The following is a 23,066-nucleotide window of genomic DNA, read 5'->3' as shown; positions in this document are numbered from 1 at the left end:
ATGATAGAATTACGGCATTGGTAATAAGCAACCAATAATAGCTTAATAATGACTAGTTCAGACTTAGTAGTCCACTAATTGACAGCTAATTAATGGTTAATTTGTGTTCCCTAAACTAAAGTGTTACCATTTATGGATACAAACTTGGAGCTAGAAGAGGAATTTAATGACTTTACACTTATTTATTTATTACTTCTTAATGCTATTGTTTTCATTCTTTAAGCTGCTATAACATTTTTTTCATGCCTCTTAACAACCTTGCATAGCATAGCTATAAATATAACGTGGGATAAAGCAAAACAAAACAAAAAAATAAAACGGTTCTCACATTTGTCGAAAAACCTCCACCAATAACACGTTTTCGAACCGAAAGCAACCATGGGACCATCTGGTTGTTGGTCTCGCTGAGTCCCAGCACTTCCACATGTCCCTGGGTCCTCCACTCATTACACACTTTTGTATTTTGCAACAGAACACTGGTGTGTGAGGTTCTTGGCTCAATAATATCAGAAGAGTCAAAATGCAAATTGAAGTATTTTTTTACTTCATTTTTACTTTAGGAACTTTTTATTGTAGTGAAGTACAAGGAAAAAGTACGCCTCAAGAAAACTACTGCGCATTGTGCAAGAATGAAGTAAGACTGACATCTAGTGGTCTAATTTGGGTACTGCAGCCTGTTTTTAAAAACACGCGAGTGACTTTCTCACTCCCGTCATGTGAGTTTCATGGCTGCTGTAAACTACGGTTCATCACCAGATGATTGTAGATGATGAGTGAAGACGAATCATACACAACAAGGCGATAAGTAGATGAATACTTTTCACTGTAATACCCAACTGTCTGCTTCTAATTCTCCATTAGCATTGTTAGCTCAACGTTAGCTTTAGAATAAATCAGAATGATGCCGCAGCTTCATAGTAGTACAAAAAATAACTTCTGGGTCGCTCCTGTTTACTGGCTTAGGATTTTTCCGATTGGTGTTGAATTAGAAATGCTGGTGCTGCAGCGTTAGCTGGCGCAGACTCGGCAACCCCACTCGCTCACAGATTGCAAACAAAGACCAAATCCCTCTTTAGCTTTTGAAAGGAGAAAAACTGAGAACCCCCCAGCAGGCAGATCAAAATCTGTTTCAATATAACCTTCCAACTTGATTGAGATGTCAAACTTGTTTTGTGACCGTTTCATTGTGATATTATCCCATGTTGTTCCTGTAAGTAAGGCACACATGCAGTAAATGTGTATTTAAGAACAGTAACTAAGTACTTTGTTGCATACCATCGCTGCTGAAAACAGAATTCAACCACTAAATTAGGAGGAAAACGAATGAAACGTCCACGATGAGAACTCGTAAGGACTACACGAACAGTGTAAATCTAGACTGGAACTTTTAATCTTAGACTTTCTTGCTTACTTTGTCTAAAACCTGTTCGAGAATCCAGCTGCGAGCCGTGGGATAGACCGACTAACGGTGATGCAACATCAACAGTCAGAATTCAGCAGCGCAGCATCATTTGCTTTGTTTTGTCTGAAGTTAATCATAATGCTTCAGTACTCAGAAGAAGATGTTTTAGGGTGAAGCTGGCTGCACACAAGGGATGAATCAAAGGTACTTATTTATTTTCAGGGGTTATCACAATTACTGTAGAGTTTCTAAAGTTCCTCAGGTGACTAAATAGGAATGTGTTTCCATTAAGATGGTAAAAACTCACGTCTATTAGCCTAATCCTAACCCTTTTTAAACTTGTTTTGATTTGAAATTGAACCGTTTTACCGCACAACCTTTTTTTTCTGAATCAGAGCAACTTTCTCCATCCTGTGTGGAAACGGCACAAACCGCCTTTTGCACTGATTCTAGGTGTTGTTTAATTATGAATGTTCACATCAATCTGACACTTGGGCAAAGAGATCTGTCTTTGTCACCCAATTTTATGCTGCAAAAGCCTCACCAGCTATTCCCAAATCTACCTGAGTTTATTTGTAAAAATGTGCTGCAGCTGCATGACCTTTTTGATCTTCTGCTGCTATTTTTGCCAAATTCTAAACCAGAGAGCAGTTCCTGCAAATATTTTGACCTCAAAGAAATCCTGCAACCCAACGGTGCCAAAATGCAGAAGAATGTGAATCATATTCCTTCAGGAATTCCAGTTTCATGGAGGCAACACATGCAATCTTCACTTAAAGCGGTCCTGGTTTCAGGTATCGCTGAGCGTCTCGTGGTGGTAGACCGGCGGCTGCAGGTTGACGAGACAAAAGATTCTGTTGTTTTCTTCCAGGTGTGAGATTTCTAGTGCAGAGATTATCCGGCGAGGAGAACGTGGAAGTTGTGCAGCTCAGTCCTGCAGCTGAACCACACCCTGATACTTTCACACACACACACACACACACACACGCACGCACGCACGCACGCACGCGCACACACACACACACACACACACAGAGAGAAATGGTAAAAGACACTATTGGCTCTGTGCGTGCACGAGTGTCCGTGCGCTGAAAATAACAACACACAGCGCTCAGGCTTCTTTCCTTCCAAATATTTTTCTGCCTTCTGACTTTATCCTCTTTGTTCGTGTGTTTACTCAGCCTACTAACGATAATACGTCCTTTCCTCATGCTAGCTCTCTCTCCTCCATATTACTCACAGCCTTCATCATCTTCGCCTCGCTCCTCTTTCCCTTCTTCATTTTTCCTTTTCTTTCATTCTCCTCCTCAGTTGCTCCCCCTTTCCTCCGCTCCTTCCTTCTCTTCCCATCCAACATTCTTTGCATTCCTCTTGGCTTCTTAAGGGGAAGGACCCTGCTGGCAGACCGAGGCCAAACATTATTACGGGGCTTTTCTCCTCCCATCCAAACTCTTTTTTGCTTATTTTTCCTTATCGCACCTTTATTTTTGCTTTCTGCCTTTTTGCTAAACGCTGAATCTAATTGCGGTTTGGAGATGGGAGCTCTCCCAGACATTAGAAGAGTTCGCCGACCCTCCTGCTGCTCATAATTAAAAAGAAGCGAAGGTCGTATCTTTTCCTGTTGCGTGAAACAGGCTCATTCATGTTTATACAAGTCCATCTGCCGTGTTTTTTCTGACACACTGTCCACACATGTTAGCTAAAGTATCAGACTCACACGTGTTTTCAGAAAAGTCTCATAAATCAACAAGTTATCCAACATGTTGCCCAACACGCACACACACATCTGAACGGTTCCTCCCCATGTAGAAATGCACACGGACTCTCAATGTCGGGCTCATTGAGCTTCTCACGATATTTTCAGAACTTCTGCTTTGTGAAATCCGAGTGTCGTCCTGCAACAGTTCAGTGTCGTACTCTTTGGGGTGTCGTAGCAGAGGCACATCTCTGCAGGTGGGAGGCAGCTTTGTAGCACACAGCTGACCACATCCTGCCCCATACGGCGCTGAAGAAAGCACCGCGCACGTCAGACTGGCTGTTTTTAACGGTGTCATTTCATTTTAATTTACATCTAAAGGCTGACTGATCAGGTTGTTGTAAACCAGTTGTCTTTATCAGTTGAAACGGGGATCGGTTTGCAGCTTTATTCTTGTATTTGATTACAGATTCCAAAGTTTCTCCAGTCTGAAAAGGGAAAGCGAAAAATTTTTAGAAAAGTCCAACATTTTTGATGTTTTTGATGTTTCCAGAAAACTGACCTGTGTGTGTGTGTGCGTGTATGCGTGTGTGTGTGTGTGTGTGTGTGTGTGTGTGTGTGTGTGTGTGTGTGTGTGTGTGTGTGTGTGTGTGTGTGTGAGTGTGTATTCCTCTCTCCCTGTGGGCGGTTGCCTGCTGCGCTGCTTTTCTGTCACCCTGTGGTTTTGTTATTTTCGGCTTTAAACCGGATGTGAATCAGACTGCATGGTAGATTGTGTAATTGAATGGACCAACCACATACACACACACACACACACACACACACACACACACACACACACACACACACACACACACACACACACACACACACACACACACACACACACTGAGGCTTCTCTCACACACTGCTGTGTAGCTCTGTACTCCCACACACTGAGGACTTCTGGGAACGTACCCCCCCCCCCCCCCGCCACTTTCAGAGAGGCACCCGATGGTGAGCGAGCAGACGGTGCAGCACACAAACACACACTTCTCAGTTTCAGTATTGGTCTGAAGCATCAGTTGCTACCCCGGCTGATGCTGAGATCGGAAAAAATGGTAAACAGACGCAGAAGCTCGTTGCTCTGTGGAAACTGAGAAGACAGTTAAACGTGGGGAAAAACATTCAGATGTGTGAGTGAAACTTTCAAAAAAGGTCAATTTTTTCTACTTGTGCTTCAAAAGAAAACAGAACAGAGTGATGAGGATTGCATTTCCTGAGCAAATGCAAAAACAAAAATCATTAAATCATGTCTACAATGTTCAAAATAAACCAGCAGCTGGAATATTTATACTGCCACCACAAATATGTGGCATTCTGAAATATTAGATTTTTTAAAACGAGTTTAAACTGCACAATCTTGCAGAGAGCTGCTAACTGTTGGTGATTGCTGCAAGCAAACGGCCTCTAATTTCTAGGAAAGACTTGAAACGATTGCCTTGCGTCATGCAATCAGCCGCAGAAACAGACGCTTTGTGCAGCGCGTTTGAAGCAGTGACAGGATGCTCCACTTCCTCAAGCAGAGGTCGAGGAGCTGGAGGAGGATGTGGCTAACAGTGGCGGTTCTACATCGAATTATTCCCCGGGCGAGGCCCCCTTTGAGCGCCCCCCCCCCCCAACCGCCCCCCCCTCACCACCACCACCACCACCACACCACCCCACCTGCACGAACACACGCATGTTTTCTACAAACGGGCATGTTTATTAGAACGACTATTGAACATTCATTTTTCTAAGTTGCACATATTTACATTAATTACTATGAAGTTGTCAGAATGTAAAGCAATATACATTATATGCTGTATCAAAATATATAGAATCAAATATACAAAAACAAACAATAACTAAATATTAAGAATATATGAACATAATAGCTAATAAATATTCTAAATAGCAAAAATATTTCACACATAACAAACTAAAGATTATCACTACAGCATTGCACTTAGAATAGAAAACACAAACTAAAATTAAAACCTAACCTTGATGCAACGTCATCAATAATGTCATCACATGAAATCTGCTCCCCTACTGAGTGATTGATACTAATCAGAGCCAGGTTAGTGAGCCGCCCCTGAAACATAGGTGACCTCAGGTATGACTGGATCAAGTTTTGAAAAGCTCCTCTCAGCTGGAGCCACAGTGACTGGCAGAGCAGTCCAAAAGTTGGGGTAGATCTCCAATAGATCTCATGATCCATAATATTTTAGAATTGCCTCTGAAATTGTAATTTAAACTGACATAAAAAAACTGTAGACTACCAAAAATGCCAACTTTTACAGAACAAATCATGTAAAAAATAATCAGTGCAGCCATCTGCAATAAATAAACAGGATAGTTAGTGGTGACTGGGAAGTTTTCTTCTGCTTGTAGAGTTGTTTTATTTATTATTATGTGAACATGATCAACATGTGTTTGTTGTTGTTCAGGCAGGCCACAGGCTGCAGTGAGCATTTAGCAAATCCTAGTTTGAATCAGTAAAAAACGATTCAAGGACTTTTTTCGAACCATTTGAATATTCGTTTCAATATTTCAGCCCTATTAGCTCTGTTAGCAATTAGTTGACCGCATTTAACCGTTAAAATCCCAGTTAACTGGTTCAAAAAATCGAAAACATGCATCATGAGAGCTACATACATTTATCTTTCTCCTCTTTTTTCTTTTTTTCCCCCTGAATGGGGCACCTGGTGGTTTTAGCCTTTTTATGTTCATCTCTTCTGTTTGGCTCCTGACTCAGTAAGTTTCCTTTAGTCAGGACTAAACTATTTGACCTTGATGGGGGGGTGACCACAAAATCGTTTTGTTTTTCCTTTTTTTATTTGGCCATTTCACACAATTCAGAGAAACCTGAAAGAATGATAGGCCTGTGTTTATGATATTATGAATGAAATATGGAAGAACGTTAAGATGTGATTGACTTTAGCCATGTTAATACAGTTGATTCAGCCCCTGCACGCTCATTTCATTTGGGAAAGATGCAGAGGCGAATTCCCCCGCCGCACCCCTCCCCTTCCTGTTCTTCATAGACACACGGAGCACGTGAACGTTCTCAGTCAGCAGGAGCGCCTGCAGCTGCAGGGGGCGCCAACTTGCTGTTTCCAATCCAGACACTGTCATATGACAGATAATAGAAAACCTCGGTGCGGCGCAGATTTCCTTTTTTTTTTTTTTTTTACTCAGCGCTTGTGCGCCCCTTTTGTGTCATGAAAAAATGCCGCCCCGGGCAACTGCCCTGTCTGCCCGTGCCTAAAACCGCTACTGGTGGCTAACATCGGCTTAACATACTAATACTTATTGTTAGTCATAATTACAAATCAGACTCTATTAATCTGGTTCATCATGATTATAAACAAAACAGTTGACTTTTGACCTCTAGAAATGTTTGGCTGTTTTACTGATTCCTGAGCTTTATTTTGAAAGGAGATTGGATTGCTTATACCTAGCTTTCTGTGGAAAGGTCATGAACAATTAATATATATATTTTTGCAAACATAGGACAATTTTCAGTTTGGGATCTAGAAAATGAATAAACAATTGTAAAGGGTGGGTAGTTTACATCTTACTTATGAACCATAAAATGTGAGATTCCATAGAAATATGAAATATCAATCTGAGGGATCTTTGACTATTTTAACCAGAAGATCGGAACTTTTTATTGCAGGGATTAAGCGACACTTCGTATCAACCCCGAGGAAATAGAGAGAGTCAGGTTTAAAATAGTTAAGAAATTTATTTCTACACAATTTAAACAAGACTAACTTTAACTCTCTGTGTACTGATGGACTAAGGTGGAGTGAGACGTGAGATGAATGATGGTGTGTGTGTGTGGAATGTTGCTATCAGAACCAGCGGATCCGGAGAAGCATTTAGTTCTGTGAGGGAGTGAATGTTTCGATCTAAACTTTAGTAGGAGATTTATAACACACATGAGACGCCATCTGTCGGTCTACGTACCCCAGGGGAAGCCTCCGTTAGATCCAGAATGTGGAGGTCCTCTTGGACCCTCCTTGGAACCAAAGCCGGTAGAAAAGCAGCGGTGCCGACCAAACTATTCTTGGAATGCTTCCAGGTCACGACAGGTTCATTGGCGTCAGCGAGACCCTGAAGGGGTCGTGAGGTTCAGCTTTTATTCTGAAGGAACCGTTGCGGTCAGGTGTAACTTGCAACAGATTTTATCCAGCTTGTCGAGGTTCTTTTGGCTGAAGAGGAAGTCCGGATGGCCTGTCCGAGATTTCTCTAGGACGCTTTGAACTAATGAAAAGGTGGCGTGGAATAGTTTTTATAATTGTCATATTTTGGTTTACTGGCGAATCAGAATTTGACACGCAAAAGAGGGTTTATACAAACACCACAGAAAGCCACGCCCCGCACCAGAAACGAAGGTTCTGATTGGGTCAGACAAAAGGAAATGTGTCGTGTGACTTTAGCATTACGTGTCATCAGTGTCTAATGCAAATGTCCAAGTTTATAATAACTTGTAAAATACTACTGATCACAGGATTATAATATCAAGTAATAACACTGTAATTTCACAGATTGATTGAACATTGGGCTCACATTATTATTGGAAATAACAAAGTTGTTTGATTATGTGTTTACCAAGAGAGTTCTTCGTCGTCGTCTTGAGCTGTCCAGAGGTGAAGCAGTTCAGATGAGCAGAGTGCATGAAAGACCTTGGCCACTATCTCATGTAGATTTGCCTGTCAGATACTTTATGTCTCTGCTCGAGCAGACGCAGCAGAGCATGACCTTTAGGTCAACAACAGGACATTCATGATGCTACCTTAATAAAGGGATTATTTGTTTATTAATGCTTAATAACACACTAAGACACATTAATAAAAGGACCCCTATTGTGAAGTGTTTCCAAATGTTAATTTCTGGGGGAAAAGACTGAATTTAAACAGAAAATACTTTATAAAAAACACCAACATAATAACTTTTTTAATACTACTCTAAACCACAGATGACAAGAATCAGTTTTTTGTATACAACATAGTTTGGGTCAGAATACAAAATAAAAAAAAAAAGTTTATTTTTTTAAACACATCAGATGTTTTTGTTAGAGAGGATTTCATAACTGGAGATAAATGTTGAAGTTATTATTCACTCACAGCATTTCCATTTGTGGTCTCAGCCGTTTAAATTTTAAGGGTTTTGTCCCAGATGTTCAGGGAACATTGTGGCCGAAATGCGCAGATGACATTCCCAAGAAACTAATTTAATTAAAAAAATAAACAGTTTGTGTTCCCAGTTTGATTAAAGACAAAAACAAAGGAAGTCACAGACAGGCTAAACAATGTTGTGCTGAAGCTGCTAAATGACAGTCGGAGATCTTCATTTATACCTATATTTAAATGAGATGTGTTATGATTTATTTCTTTTAAGTTATAATAATTTTATGGTCAATACAAAACATGTTAATGAAGTTTTTTGCACAAAATCAGTCTCACAAAAAGCAATCTCACCAGCTCCATTTTGACATTTTCAGTGCCTTCCAGAATGAGCTGTGTCAGATCTCTTTAGGAAAAACAAGCTTTTTCTGGCCACGCCCACCCATCCCCTAATAGGCTGGGCGTTTATCACATGACAATAGGAAATAACAAATCACAATCTTATTTTCTTTACCAGCAGCATTACCTCGAATTTCCACCGAACACATAAGTAGTACGTAACGTCTGCGAAGCGAAGTATGCAGCTAATATCTGCCGTCATAATTATTGTGTTTCCACCGGCTGCCAAGCGTCGCGTTTTGGATGTGTCCCGGAAGCGTAGCGTCACATCAGTCTGCTAACTTTATGCTTTGGGTTCATTTTTTACATGTTACACTTTCAGATAATTTCAAGCTCAGCTGTTCAGTTTTAACCAGACAGGAAACAGAGTAAAGTATCTGTGAACTTTCAAAATAAAAGACAAAGATGCAGATTTCCAGTGGCTTACCTAGTAAAAAAAAATACCAAGGACCTGTGAAACTGTGGCTGGTGTAAACAGAACAGATAGTAAACCACACACCCTTTTAGATACATGCTGCCATCTTCCTCCTTCGTTATTATTGCGTGAAAAGGCTGAAATCACGCGTGATTTTGTAACCTCGCAGGACCAACAAAATGGAACGCTCCTGGTGGGAAAGAACACGCCACTGAGGTTGCAGGGAAAAGGCTTTTGTTACGTTACCTTCTGCTTACGCATCTAGTGGAAAGCCCAGGTTATAGTCAAAGGGAGACAGTTCTGGCTTGCTTTTAGCGCCCCCTTGTGTCTGTTTGTAGAACCAAAAGCAAAACTTATCTCCTCGCTGTGCGTTCGTCTTTTTAACACCTTAATCTAACAGCTGAAATGTCTCCCAGTCTGCCTTCATTAGTTTCTACAGGAGTGATTCATCACTAAATTAAGCAAACCAGCTGTGCTCATGATCTAAAACACGCTGGTGCCAGACCACAGCGCCAGGCATGTCAGCAAGTTAAACCAAAGAGGTTCAGTTGCCTTCAGTTGAACCCTTTTGGACTCGTACACACACATTTCAATAAACCATGCAGAAAGAAAACATTTTTTAAATTCATATTCAGCGTGTTTACAGAGGCAGTAGAGACCCATATGGCAGCACAAAAAGATGCAAAAGTCAAGTAAGCATAAAATGTTCCCTTTTAACAGCCGAGACCCAAAAACAGGTCCTGCATACATCCTGCAGATTAGTCAGCAGCTCGCTTACGTATGGGGACATTTCGTTCCAGTTCGTCATACCCTTTGATTCTGCACAAATTAATCCTAAACCTCAAAACCAAATTAGGTTCAAGTTTAATCTCAGACATCACGACTGCTCTGACAGTTCTGTGAATTCACGGAGCCATGCTAAGAAACGCAATTTGCACAATCAGTCGGTCTATTGTCTCACATTATTGTTACAAACAGAAACTATTTCAAGTATTTTCTCATGAAATCTTATTCAGCCATCAGTTTATTAAACTGCCCTGTCCTTGGAAGCAAAAAACACACAATTCCAAATTAGTTTTTAGACTTAAAGTGTTTCATATCTGTAATCAAATCAAGTAAAGTTCTCATGAAATAGTGTGCTAGCAGAACTTTTACACTTCTGTGGGCCTTTTTGTTTTGTTTTGCAACAGCCTTTTTCAATTCAGCTCGAACTTGAAACAGAAAGTAAAACCTTTGGGCATCACTGCCAGTGTTGCAGATTTATACAGGAAATCAAACGAGGTTGCACAGATTTTGGCTTCCTGAGAAAATATTGGCAGGAAACACATCAGCTACAGTGTGCACAGAACTCCAAATGGTTTGTTTTAGTCACAATGATGAAGACAAACAAAAAGGTGCGTGCTAAGTCCGACAGCGGATATTAGGGATTCTCCTAAAAGCTAACCATTAGCAAAAGAACCCCCCAACATGGTGGAACACTTTCAAGCTTTTTGTGGAGATAAAACATCAAAGTTGTATTTTTTACCCAAGTAGGAAGAGCTAACAATGGCAGCAGAAGAGTTGCATTGTTGTTTGCCAATCCGAAGTGACATTTTGCACATAAGACGCCAGTTCCTGCCTCCCCAACTTTCTACCCCCCAAACTGGAGCGCCAGAGCTTCATTAAGACAGAAAATGACTCACAAGGCGTTACCCACAGCCCGTTTATTGAAATAACGAAAGTTTGCCCCCTTTAAGTACAAAATCTTGCAGTTTTTGTAGAATTTGTTGTGTAAATTCCTTTTGAGTCCTCTGATTTGGAAGTGCTGGTCCTTCAGCATCCTGGTCCTCCAGGGCCACCATACTGCATATTTTAAAAGTAAACTTTACTCATAGTTTTAATACATTTGCAGCTGTCTCTAGAAGAAACGAATGCCTTGTAAGTCGTTCTCGGGGGAAAATATGCACTGGTGCACCTGTTTGAGGACATAGAAGTGAGCCAGAAGAGAAAGTATTTTCAGAATTTGAAGTCTTATTTCCTGATTTTTGGACATCTCGCCTCTCATCTGAACGCTGGTTGCTCTGCTATGTTTATGCTTTATCATCACAACTAACACAAACCTGGAGGAGTTCTGCAGTGTGGTAGAGTTGCTAATGCTAACGGTTAGCTTCTACTAGCTGAGACGTTCTCTGCTGTTTCCTAGACGGTAAAAAAAAACTTCCCGTCCAGATGCAAGATGGGTGAGTCCATGAATGTGAAACAACAGTGTGACGTAGATCTGTCAGGCTTCTCTGACCCAAGCGGTTTTCTGCTATTTTCTGTCAGAAGCTAATGCAGGAGATAGGTGTGGGAGACTATTTTCATGCTCAACATGCACGAAAGACTCTGAGTGACAGATCGTTTTCAGAGCTTACTCTTTAAAGGTTTCTTTGCTTCGACACACCTGATTTAATCACCAGGTTTTAATAGCTAAACAGGTAATTCAGGCGAGTTAGAGCAGGGATACAAATAAAACATGCTGGGTAGTGGCCCTCTCGAACCAGGATTGGACTACTGGAGCAGTTGGACACGTTTATACTCAGATTCTTACTCCCAAGCCTGTTTTGAGCAGTAAAAACAAACAGGAGCCACAATTAAATCAATTTAGACTTTTTTTAAAAAAACAAATAAAGAACAATTTTAAGGCCCAGAAGGACTTTTAATTTCAAGATGTTTGTCCCCGTCTTGACAAGTTGGTTCAGTCATAGTTTATGATGATAAAAAAAAGTGTCACCAGTTTAAAATGTGTAGAATAACTGCAGGATGAATGGGTTCACGCAGTCTGGTGGTATTTTCTTCTGTTTACAAGAAGGTTCTGGAGATGTTTTGACGGCAGGTGGAGCCACAGCGTTGGGCTCAAGACTCCATATGTGTCACAAAATCCCAAATGTAGACAAACAAAACTAAAAGTCAGCGAGTGAAGCTCGGAGCACCACATCTGCCGGAGCAGGAAAACAATAGACGAACCAGTCCGTGAGAAGCCGAGGCTATTTTTGGTGGGACCCGCCTCGCCTGCTATTTCTGTCCGCGGGAGGGAGGCGCACCTCGAGTGGGGCGGACTTTGTTTCTGCAACTTGCCTCCGTTAAGCCACTTTCCAGTTCCTCCTCTTCAGCCCGAGACCTCCAGGCACCTCCGGCGGCCTCCATCACCTCCCGTTAGGGTTTCACTCCGCTGGGATCTGATTTCAGGAGGAATTTCTGCAGAATTAGGACTTTTGAGCTGTTTTTTTAAAAAGACTGTTTCTGTTTCTGCGAGACGCACAAGGTAGGGACCTCAGTGCGCTGGTGAAAGGACTGATGGGAACACGTTCGGGTTGTCTTAAATGTGTAATATTCTGATTATATGTTATTTATGAAAGAAAACGACGTAAACACGCATAGTACTAGTTCCTACCTGCGCAGGTGTTTCGTCCTTCATTTAAGCGCACTGGCAATTACGCAAATGCGCATCCTTTTATTATTCAAATGCGTTTCAACTGCATTTAATAATCTCTCAGGATTTCGCAGCAGTTGTACTGCTGGTCAGCTTTATAACACAACGGTTATTTTTATAGAAATAAAACAGAAGCAGGTTCAAACTGAGAAAAAAAATGCCAAAGTTCGTTGTTTCCCTTCAAAATAAAATATATTCTCAAACTGTTGCAGCCACGTAACGTTTATTATTGTAATATTTCTTGTCATTTTTATTGAATATTATAGATTTAAGGGTTATTTTAGGCTCACGAATTTCATTCCAGCAAAAACACAAACTTAGAGAAATGTGCTATTTTTAGTTTTCAAACATGCAGGTGCATAAATAAGCCTACCTTTCTTGCTCTAATTCGCGAGCATGTGGTTTCTCTTTAGATCTGGGTCATTTACGTTAGAGCTGGGCCTCTTGCATCACAGGAGCAGCTCATTGTGCAAACGATCAGATCAGTTTCCACTAAGATTAATCACTCCTGCGGGATTTTAATCTGACTTTAGTGGTTGCCAATGTGTGTTTGTTAGTGCACTGCTGGTCATTCTGGGCTTTCTCTTGTCTCCGCAGATGGAATCAGCGCCTCTGGAAGCGCCGTAGAAACAGGCAGGACACCATACTTCAGGCAGCGACAGGTTGGACTTCTAACCTCTTTAGACAATGTGTTGAATACCACCTGCAGCCTAATATGCAGCCGTGTTGTGGGATTGTAAAAATGTACCCAAACCACCAAAAGGCAGGCCCTCAGCACTGGAATGTTCATGTGGAAAGGAGCTGCCGGTCCACTGTCAAGCCCTCAGGACTGCATCTCGCCTTCTCACATATTTTAAACACAAACATGACATAGTCTGGATGACTGCAGCTTTTTTCCAGCATGGCTCATAGGATGATCTAAGCTGCTTGATTGTGCAGGAGAGCACAGAACAGGTGTTACCCTAGTTGGAAACATGTGCATTTAGGTCTTCTGTGGCTTTTCTTTTTTAGCTGTCGGTTTAGAAATGAGTTTTACTGCAGGTCACGAACACTTTTAGCTTATCTTTCACGGCCCCAAATAAGTGTGGAAGCTAAATTTAATGGTAAAAGGTTACGTTCCAGTTAGATGTGAAGGACGAGTACGGACATAGTAGTGGTTGGTGCTGAAATCTAGACCAGTGGGAGTATTTAGACCAGTTTTGCTGCCTTCATGTGTTTGTTTCGAAGCGTGTAACAGGTAACTCGACTTCCAGTGAAAGAACTCCTCTGTGGTCGCGGTTAGAAGTCGGCGTGTGAACCAGAGCTATCAAGTTCTGCAACAGAATAAGAAGCGGAAATTATTTCTCTGCTTCTTTATTAGAGAACAGAAGTTAAGAGGCAGCTGCTCTGATTGGTGTGAGCTGGCGCCGTAGATCAGTGGATCAAAAATGTGATCTTAAGCTCAACCCTTAAGAAACAAGTCACATGACTGTTTCTTTGTGTCCTTCCTGTTACTTTAGATCAGCCTCTTTTTTTTGTAAAGCACGCCTGCACCATCACACTTTGTACGGTTACAATACGTGTCTCTGAATGGGAGCTGGCTCTCGCTGTGCCAGGCCTGGCTGAATGTACTCTAGCCAAGGACCCAGTGTGCAGTTTCCTTTGTGTGTGTGTGTGTGTGTCTGTGTGTGTGCGTGTGTGTGGAAAAACCCGGTGAGGTCATGGCCGTGGCTGCAGAGTCTGGTTACACGTGTGTTGTCCATGCAGAGCAACTGACACTGCCCCTCTGCCCTTTGTCTTCTTTTATTAATCTTACTCGCCCATCTCTCTTTCAGGAATAAAAAACAAAAATCTTATACGTATCTTTTTTTTTTTTTTTTGTGGGTCTATTACTGTTCCACACGTCTTTGGTTAAACCAGTTAAAAGTGGTGTGATAAACACTGTTGTTTAAGCTGCAGGAGTTCAAGTAGCTGAGTTGATACCAGTGGAGACACACTTACTAACGAATGATGATGATTTTCTAAAATATTCATTGATTTTTATGAGTGAAATTTTTATGTAAGACAGTATTAATGTGAGCTTTGTGTTATATTGTATTTCAAACTGCGGCCACTCATTTCTTTTCCAAACTGCAGTAAAAGGAGCATAAAATAAGCTTTTATTGGTTAAATATACCTTTTAGTGCATTAAAACTTTGCTTTTTGCAATTGAACTTCTCATGCCTAATGAATATTGTGCTAATGCTACAGCTCCTTAATGCACTCTTCATGGCCCCACACGAAAAAGACCCAGTTATTTCCAAAGTGTGAAGTGCATAGCTCCCTTTTATTGGCTGCATGTAAATGAGGCACCGGGCGGCGATTGTGCACATCACGAATTACATGTTGAAATAGATGGGAGTGGGTTTGGGGAAGATGCCTAATGAACGCTGCTGTGGCGGTAACTTTGAGAAGATTTTTATGGTCGCTTCGCTTGTTGTGGACTTGCTAACGGTTAGCTTCTACTAGCCGAGACATGCTCTTCTCTCTCCTGTCTACAAACTCAACACAGCCTTCCACAGGTGGGCGAGGCCATAGATGCTAGTTTTATCTGTGATGTAGAAGAAGAGAAGAAGAGAAGCGGGGGATGAAGATAATCGTGAGACCTTTAAACTAAACTGTGATTTAGATTTTGGTGGTGGCGAGGGTAGTGATCCAGTTTTCACTCCTACTTTTGGAGTCAATAGAACACAAAGTTCTACCTCATTTTGGTAAAAATAAGCAGAGATCATAAATGGACCGAGTGGCTTCTGAGCGGGTACCGCTTCCTGAAGGAGATGCTGAATCTGCCGTTGCGGCGTGACAGACAAACCGCACAAATCTGCTGAGTCCATCATCAGTCTCTGACAACGTTAGGATTTCTCCATATAAGAACAAAATGGTAACAGAATGGAACGCTCAGTCCGCTACTGACAGGAACCTCTCTTCTTACCGACTGCATGTTCAGGTGATGCTCTTTCTTTTACTGAGCTGAAAGAGCGCCTCAATCTCACCGTCACCAAAGGGTTTTCTTCTTTTTTCTTTTGGGATGAACGCAGGAATTTCCCTCATGAGCTTGGGATGTAGTGTGACCAGATTTTGTTATTGGAGGGCGTTTCCATATGTGAATGACTGAACGGACACGAGCACCTGGGAACGCATACGTGGGATTTATCAGCAGTCGACCGCGGAGGAACGTGCGCACGAGCGGCCACTGCATGCTTCATAAATCCGGATTTTGACCGTTCGTACGAGCATTCAAGATTCCATTCCTAGGATTTTAAATAAGACAGTTTCTACAGACCTTGGAGGGTCCTGGACTCTAAATGAGGTGTTTCAGGTGTTTCATTCCTTTATTATTATGTGAAATTGGAAGCTTTGAACCTTGGCAGACCTTTTTACATTCACTAAAGTGTAAACTGGAATGGAAAACCCCTGGGACTATTTATACAACCTTTTTGAATGCTTTTGTGATGCTCTCTGGTTGTTTTCCCCCTTTTCAGCATTTGCAGGTCATCCCTTTTGTTTTTCTGCTCGCTAAAGAGCAGATTTATCTTTTTTATTTCTGAAACTGATAACAACAGGGGTGACTGTAATAGCTGTCGTGGTGATCACATGTCTTCTTCCTGGTTGTGGTTTCCAAACGCTTTGGTCAGCTGGCCAGGCTTGTTCCTGCTGAAGCGCAGAGGCAAAGAGGAAGGGTTATTTACGGAGCTTTCTTTGAAACAGAGGTGACGGAAAAAGTAAATATGCAAGAAGAAGAACGCCTTTTAGCTTCTGAAGTTTCAGTGTAAGGATTATGTTTGTAAAAAAAAAAAAGAAAGAAGAAAACAGGTTAACCAAATGTTTTCATTGATAATCACGCTGGATTTAAACTAAACAGTCTGAAACGTGTTTATTGACGTCTGAAACTGTGCTTTCATAGATTTGTGGGGTTTCTGATTCCAATACTTTCTTTTTGCTCAGCTTGGAGAATCAGGTAATCTGATAATCATTAAAGATTAACTAGCTGGTGATCAGAATCAGCCAAAAGTCACCACGATTGGCTAAAAGGTAAAAGCTTTTTTTTTAATATACAAATGTCCACCGTTCTTCAGGCTTCCCCTCCAGGAACACGCAACGGTCATTCCTGGGATTCCATTTTACATTTTCCACCTGCTCTAGGTACCTTTCCTGCCATTATTCCCAACGTGTTGCATCTAACTACAGCAGTTTAGTATGCTAGCTAACATATCGTGGTGTTTTTTGGTTTATTCTTAGCTTTGAAGTCACAGCACCACTGATAATCTGGGAAATCTCCAGGAACAAAGGGTAAAAAACTTCTAGAACCCACCCTGAACGTCCTCAGACTCACCCTGTCCACCAGGTTCTCTTTTAAAATGAACTCTTAAACAACCTTTGCAAGAGAACAATCCATCCGTTACGCTTAGGGATGGGTACCTTTGACATTTGAATCGATTCAGTACTAATTCCCCGTACCTAGGAATCGATACCGGTACTTAACGGTACCAATTTTAGATACTTTTGAGTCTTTAATATTTTAATTCTTTTTTTTTTATAATTAAATATATATTTTTCTCAATTTATAACCATATTTGATAAACATCATGATAAATAACATTCAGCTGTTTGTATTTTAACATCGTCCTTGTAGTTTTAAAAGCTGATAATTAAACTGAAGCAAACATCTTTACTGTGAACTAAATTTACTGTGTATCTTCATTCCTTTTGCCGTCCTTTTTCATTTGATTTTTCCTACTGAGAAGTTAGAATTTCCGAGGAGAAAGCAAACGCACCATTAGCTGATAACAACGGTGGCAATGGAAGCTAATGTATCAAGCTAATGTTATCTTAAACAGTTTATTTAGCTGCTGGAGCAGATTAAAACGATGATGCCTCACACTTAGATCGCTGGTTTCATCTTCACCCAATCACCCGTCGCATTTAGTAAAGTGAAGCCAAACTTTAGAGTGCGTTCATGTTCTTCTAGTTGGAAATTCGGAGTTCCGAAGAGAAAGCGAACGCACCATTAGCGGAACGAAAGCTAACAAATCAAGCTAAAGTTATCTTAAACATTTTATTTACCTACCAGACCAGATTAAGATGAGAATGTCTCACTTAGATTGTTGTTGCTGGTTTCATCATCACCCAGTTACCCATCACATTTAGTGAGGTGAACCCAAGCTTTAGCGTGCGTTCTTTCTACCGTGCTGCTCTGTTTACAACTGGCTCGCAGCGACCGACGACATAACGCTCTTGCGCATGCGCAGCTGTCTAGGCAAGTTCTCGATGTGAAGGACGGGTACCGAAAGGAGGCACCGTTTCAAATGACGTGAATCGGTGCTCAGTCGGTACTATGGAATTCGGTCGGTACCTTAAAAAGTACCGAATTCGGTACCCATCGCTAATTACGCTAGGCAGTCCGGCTCTGGCTTCACATCCTGTTCACCTGGATATAGAGGGGTGTGTGCAGAAGGTTAGGGTGACATTCACAACGACTGGATTGGAGATTTTCCCTGGATTTTACAATTCTGAGGTGATAAAAATTATTCAATTCAGTGGCATGTGAAGATAAAAAATGCTCCTGACAAACATCAGCCACCTCACCTTAAATTGGTGATCAGAAGGTCCTAAACTCAAAATAATTAAAAAAAAAAGTTTTTTAGTCTAGAAATCCACTTTTCCAAACCGATTTGGATATCTCTCCTTGTTTGTGAACTCACCATAATTAAGCACTTGTTCTAACTAGTTGTAACGGAGCTGCCATGCAATTTTAATTTTAAAATGAATCACAAATTTAAAATAACTTGTAAATCATTACATTTTTCAATGAATCTGAAACTTATTCAGGTCAAAACTGTAAAGAAATCATAAATTGCATCAATCTCTGAAAACCTGGATCATTGCATTAGTTACTTATTTGATCTAAACATATAGAACTTCTGTGTTTTTATGCCGTTGCACAGACCCTTTGTGTACAAAAGTGATTTTTGTAAAACGCCAGATAATATGTTGTTATATTTCTGTGAAGTCATCTTAGATGAAGACAAATTGCTCTTCTGTTGATTGTAATACGAGTCGCTGCTCAACCCCTTCCCTAAAATTACTACAGATCCCTTCAAGAAGGAACAAGGAAAAAAATAAGAATTTTCCCATAATGCCGGTTAATCTTTCCTGTTCCGTGTTCCTTTTAGAATGGGTAACTTGACCACTCTGCAACCTTAAATAAGCAGGTTTATTCCTCATCCAGTGCACAGCTAATATGTCACCAAATGACACACCACAATGGGATTTCTGCTTCGGCGGTCTGATCAGCAATCAGTTGTCCCCCATCTAGTTTCCCGTGTGTGTGAAGAGTTTTTGTTCCCCGGCAGGATCGGCAACCACCACAATCCCAAACAGACCGACCTAATTGTAGAGATTTAAAGATCAGGTTAAGTTTTAGCAGATAGATTTATGTTGTTTATGAAAGAGGTTAAAATACAGCAGACAGTGGAGCTGTCCCACAGTTATGGTCGTAACGGTCGTAATAGTAGACGACATTGAAGGAGGGGTGTGGTGGGGGTGCGGGTGGGGGTGGCTATTTTTGCCCCGCTGAACAAATGGCTCAATTGTCCTGCCTCTAGGTGCATGAAATCACTTGATATGTCAGGGGTAATGTTATATAATACTCTCTCTGGGGCCCAACAGGACTCTGTGTGTGTGTGTGTGTGTGTGTGTGTGTGTGTGTGTGTGTGTGTGTGTGTGTGTGTGTGTGTGTGTGTGTGTGTGTGTGTGTGTGTGTGTGTGTGTGTTCACAGCATTATTGTGCAAACAGGATAGAGAGTTGCTACGATCCATGGTAAGACTGTCTGTAACACGTTTATTAGTGTATCAAATCAAGTCATGTTGTACTAACCTTTGAGCTGAAGGCTTCTTGCTGTGGTCAGCTGGGAATCTGGTCTGCTCTTGGCCTCCACCCACCTCCATCCATCTGGGATGTCTCCCTCTCTTTGTCTCTTGCTCTCCAGCTTTCAGAGACTCAATCGGGCTGGCATTGACAAAAAGTGTGATATTACTCCTGTGACAAGTTTTTACCCTCAGCCCCAACCGCTCATCCAGACCGGAATACTTGGATCTATTAAGATGTTTATTTGCATCTTTATGTGCTGCTTTTAGGTCTCTACTACCTAGTCTACATTCTAAACATAAGAAAACCCATCCATCCATTTTCTGTCAGTGTTTGTTTTGAGGATTTATGTGACTAAAACAAGCCGTGTCAAAAAGTCCCCAATTGTGACATCACAATAGGGGAAATTACTATAGAGTTGAGTCCCCATCCACCTTAAATGTTGTGACATTTTTGTTTACAGAGACAGAGCGTCTCAGTGTTGGGTTGATGGCTGCAAAGAACAACACAAACCTCAACACTTTCTCCCAGTCACAGAAAACCGTCAGAGAACTGCATGATTGTTATTATTATTGTTTTATCGTGATTATATTTGTACTTCCTATATTTACTTATCTCTTATTTGTATCTTTCTTCTTGCACCAAGTACCGCAGCAATTTCCTAATGTTGTGATTTTTCGCATATATGGCAACAAAACCCTTCTGGTTCTGGTTCTATGCAGTGTTGGAGGGCCCTTACCCGGCAACAATCAGTAAAATATAATCATAGCCAAGCTTCTGATTGATATAGCTGCACCTGTCAAGTCAGCAGACAAGGGATAAATTAGTACTTTTAATGAATGTCTTTTGCACATTTTTTTGCAATTAAATCAGAAATTGAGTTTTTTAATTTAGAGGGCACCATCTAGAGGCAAAAAAGGTATTGCACCTTTGCGCTCCTCTCACTGCTTCTGTGATTACTGCTGCTGGAAGAGCAACAGCTCTACTTTGAGCCCCTTCCTTATATCAGAGCTTCTCAGCTTATAGCAGCTTGAGTGAGGGATGGGTGGGCATGGCCAGTTTCAGCTTTTTTTTCTTAAAGTGACGGTTCAGTTCTTGTGAAATGAGGTACTATGGAAACATGAATTATTAATATTTTACCTGTTGTTGGTAGCCCTGTGAACAACCTCGAATGGTCAAAGTGGGCTCTGTGGCAAATAATTCCTCTATCAACTAAACTCCAAAATTTCCATAGAAGTACATGAAAGTACTATTTTTAAATCTTCAACATGTCATTAATTGACATATAATGGGTATTAATAGAAAATGTCATGTTTTTACAATTTGTAGCTGATTAAAGAGCAATCTACAACTGATAAGGATTTCATTGGACCCCAATTAGAGATGCCATAGCATAGGCCATATAATTTATTTCCTGTAACATACAATCACCGATATGTGAAAAATTAGCAAAAAGCCAGGTGCGTAAATAATAACAGAATACCAAAAATGACTGAAAATCTCAGTTGATGTTGACATTAATGATTAGAAATGTTTTAACATTAATCAGTCCTGATTAATTTGTAGATCCCATTCATTTTCAATGGTATAAATAAACTCACAAAAACAACATTTTATTTAATGTTGTTGATGTCTTTTTGGTTAATCACCAATCAGGCTGCAAAGAAGGGAGTCGTACATGAAATGAATCAGTGTATTGTGATGCAAGCTGTGCAGCAGACAGTGGAAACTCCTTACTAATGCAATGGTGAGTTCATGTCAAAGTGGTTGTTTAGGTCAGCAGGATGCGTGAAGTATTTAAAAATTAACAATCTCCGGTAAGAGTCTCGCCCAAGTTTTACTTATTTATTCGCTCCTAGAAGCGAACATCTATTGTACACCAACTTAAGGTGTTCACAAAACGTTTAGATTTAGACGACTAGAAAGAGGTTAGGTGCTTTATCTGAAACATCCAACGGAAATATAGTCATTTGGGCCAAAAATGATCTCATTGTGCATGTTCTTGTACAGTAGACTGACACCTGATGCTAGACGGACTAAAGACAGTCTGCTCTTAGTCACAAGTTTTCCAGAGAGGTCCCTTTGTTGTATTTTGATATCGCCTGCCTTAAAGAAAAGGCTGGAGTAATGATTCAGCTCACATTCGCTCTAGATCAGTGAGGCGACTCGACTCTGACCTCGGCTCAGATGCCTTGTTGTGAGCTCAAACGTAACCGGATCTCCTTTCATCTGGCCAGACTCCCGATTTTACATGTGATCTTGCGATCCTGAGTGCGTGTGTGATGAATTGTTCAAAGTGAGGTTTGCAGCTTCGGGCTCCTTCCAGCAGCTCTGTGTAGTTACGGTGAAAAAGACACAATCCATGCTTATTTAATGTGAGCAGGGAGTTTACTTAACGTGTGGTATGTTGTGTCAGTGATAGCAGGTATGTAAGTCCCGTGATTACGAAGTCATACATAAACTCTACTAATGTGACTCCAGAAGGTTTCTGGGTGACTTTTGTAGTTTCATATGACACTTTCAATGATGGTTCCAAAAATCATCATCATTTATCCAATAATCCATCTTCACAATACCAGTAGGGTGTCATCGGCGTAATGATCACTCCTTAAGTACTTTACTCTTCCCTTCATTGCTCTGATGATTTTTGTCATAAAAGAACATTACGCTTCTTCGTCAAGATATTCTTGAGTTTCTAATGAGAATAATTTGTGAGTTATTTACAACTTTGTCTGAAATGATGCACATGCTAGGTAGAAACAAAGAGTAATTTCAAAAATCCTGTGGTTTGCTGTTGGTGCCAGGGCTGAAGAATAATAATTCAGTAATATATATATATATATATATATATATATATATATATATATATATATATATATATATATGTATATCAGTAGATTTTATGGTGCAATAAAATTATATGGTTCAATAAAACTTCAGTATTCAGTATTTTTTTTATCATAGACTACCAGGTAACTAAATATTAGACTCATACTCCCAGAACCAGGCATGCTCTGTCACCAAGCCCTCCCCTCTCAAATCAAAACAGAAAACATGTGACCTAAACAAGATGTTGCAGCAAGGAGAGGCGGAGGAAACTGTCCTGAAAAAAGGTCACGGTAGTTCACCAGCATGGCGATATTTTGGTTTGAACAAGTCTGAAAAAAAAGAAACTGGTCGTTTAGCAGGGAATAAAGAAAAACCAAGTCCTGTAACTCAACCAACTTATTTTAATTGTAAAACAATAAAAAAGCCAGGGCTGCAATTTATATAAATAATTATATTTGATTAGTTATCAAAATTTATGGATATCGATCAATATGAATTTATGTTTTACTGATGAGATTAGTTGGTGCTCCACAGGATTTACTTTGAAAAATGAGTTCCTTTTCTCTACTGCTACTACTACTGCTACTACCACTACTACTACTACTACTACTACTACAACTACTACTACTACTAGTAGTTATTTTTTCTTTTTAAAGGGGCCATGATATGCCACACATCTTTTGCTTCCAGATGTACTGCCTCTATAAACATGAAAAAAATCCTGTCCACTTGTTTTGTGTCAGTATTTGGTTTTAGGAATTATTTCCTAGATCGAGCCGTTCTAGGTGGGAGTAGCAGCGGCTCTGCTACAAGCCCCTCCCAGCTATAAGAG

The 23,066-nt window shown here is 40.6% G+C and overlaps 1 protein-coding gene across 2 annotated transcripts in view; it reads left to right on the top strand.

The window, feature by feature from the left end:
* hdac7a (histone deacetylase 7a) overlaps positions 1-23,066 on the top strand; it is an 87,776-nt gene that overhangs the window by 9,280 nt on the left and 55,430 nt on the right. Inside the window, exons 1-2 of one of the 2 annotated variants that reach the window (XM_054746176.2) lie at positions 12,169-12,351; positions 13,117-13,181. The gene's annotated coding sequence lies outside the window, so the exon portion shown is untranslated. Of the gene's footprint in view, positions 1-12,168; positions 12,352-13,116; positions 13,182-23,066 lie in introns of those variants that run through there. The other variant, XM_054746175.2, reaches the window with a different exon arrangement.

Source organism: Nothobranchius furzeri, chromosome 15 (assembly GCF_043380555.1).
Source record: "Nothobranchius furzeri strain GRZ-AD chromosome 15, NfurGRZ-RIMD1, whole genome shotgun sequence".
Taxonomy (NCBI): Eukaryota; Metazoa; Chordata; class Actinopteri; order Cyprinodontiformes; family Nothobranchiidae; genus Nothobranchius; species Nothobranchius furzeri.
This window is presented reverse-complemented; position numbering and strand designations above follow the sequence as displayed.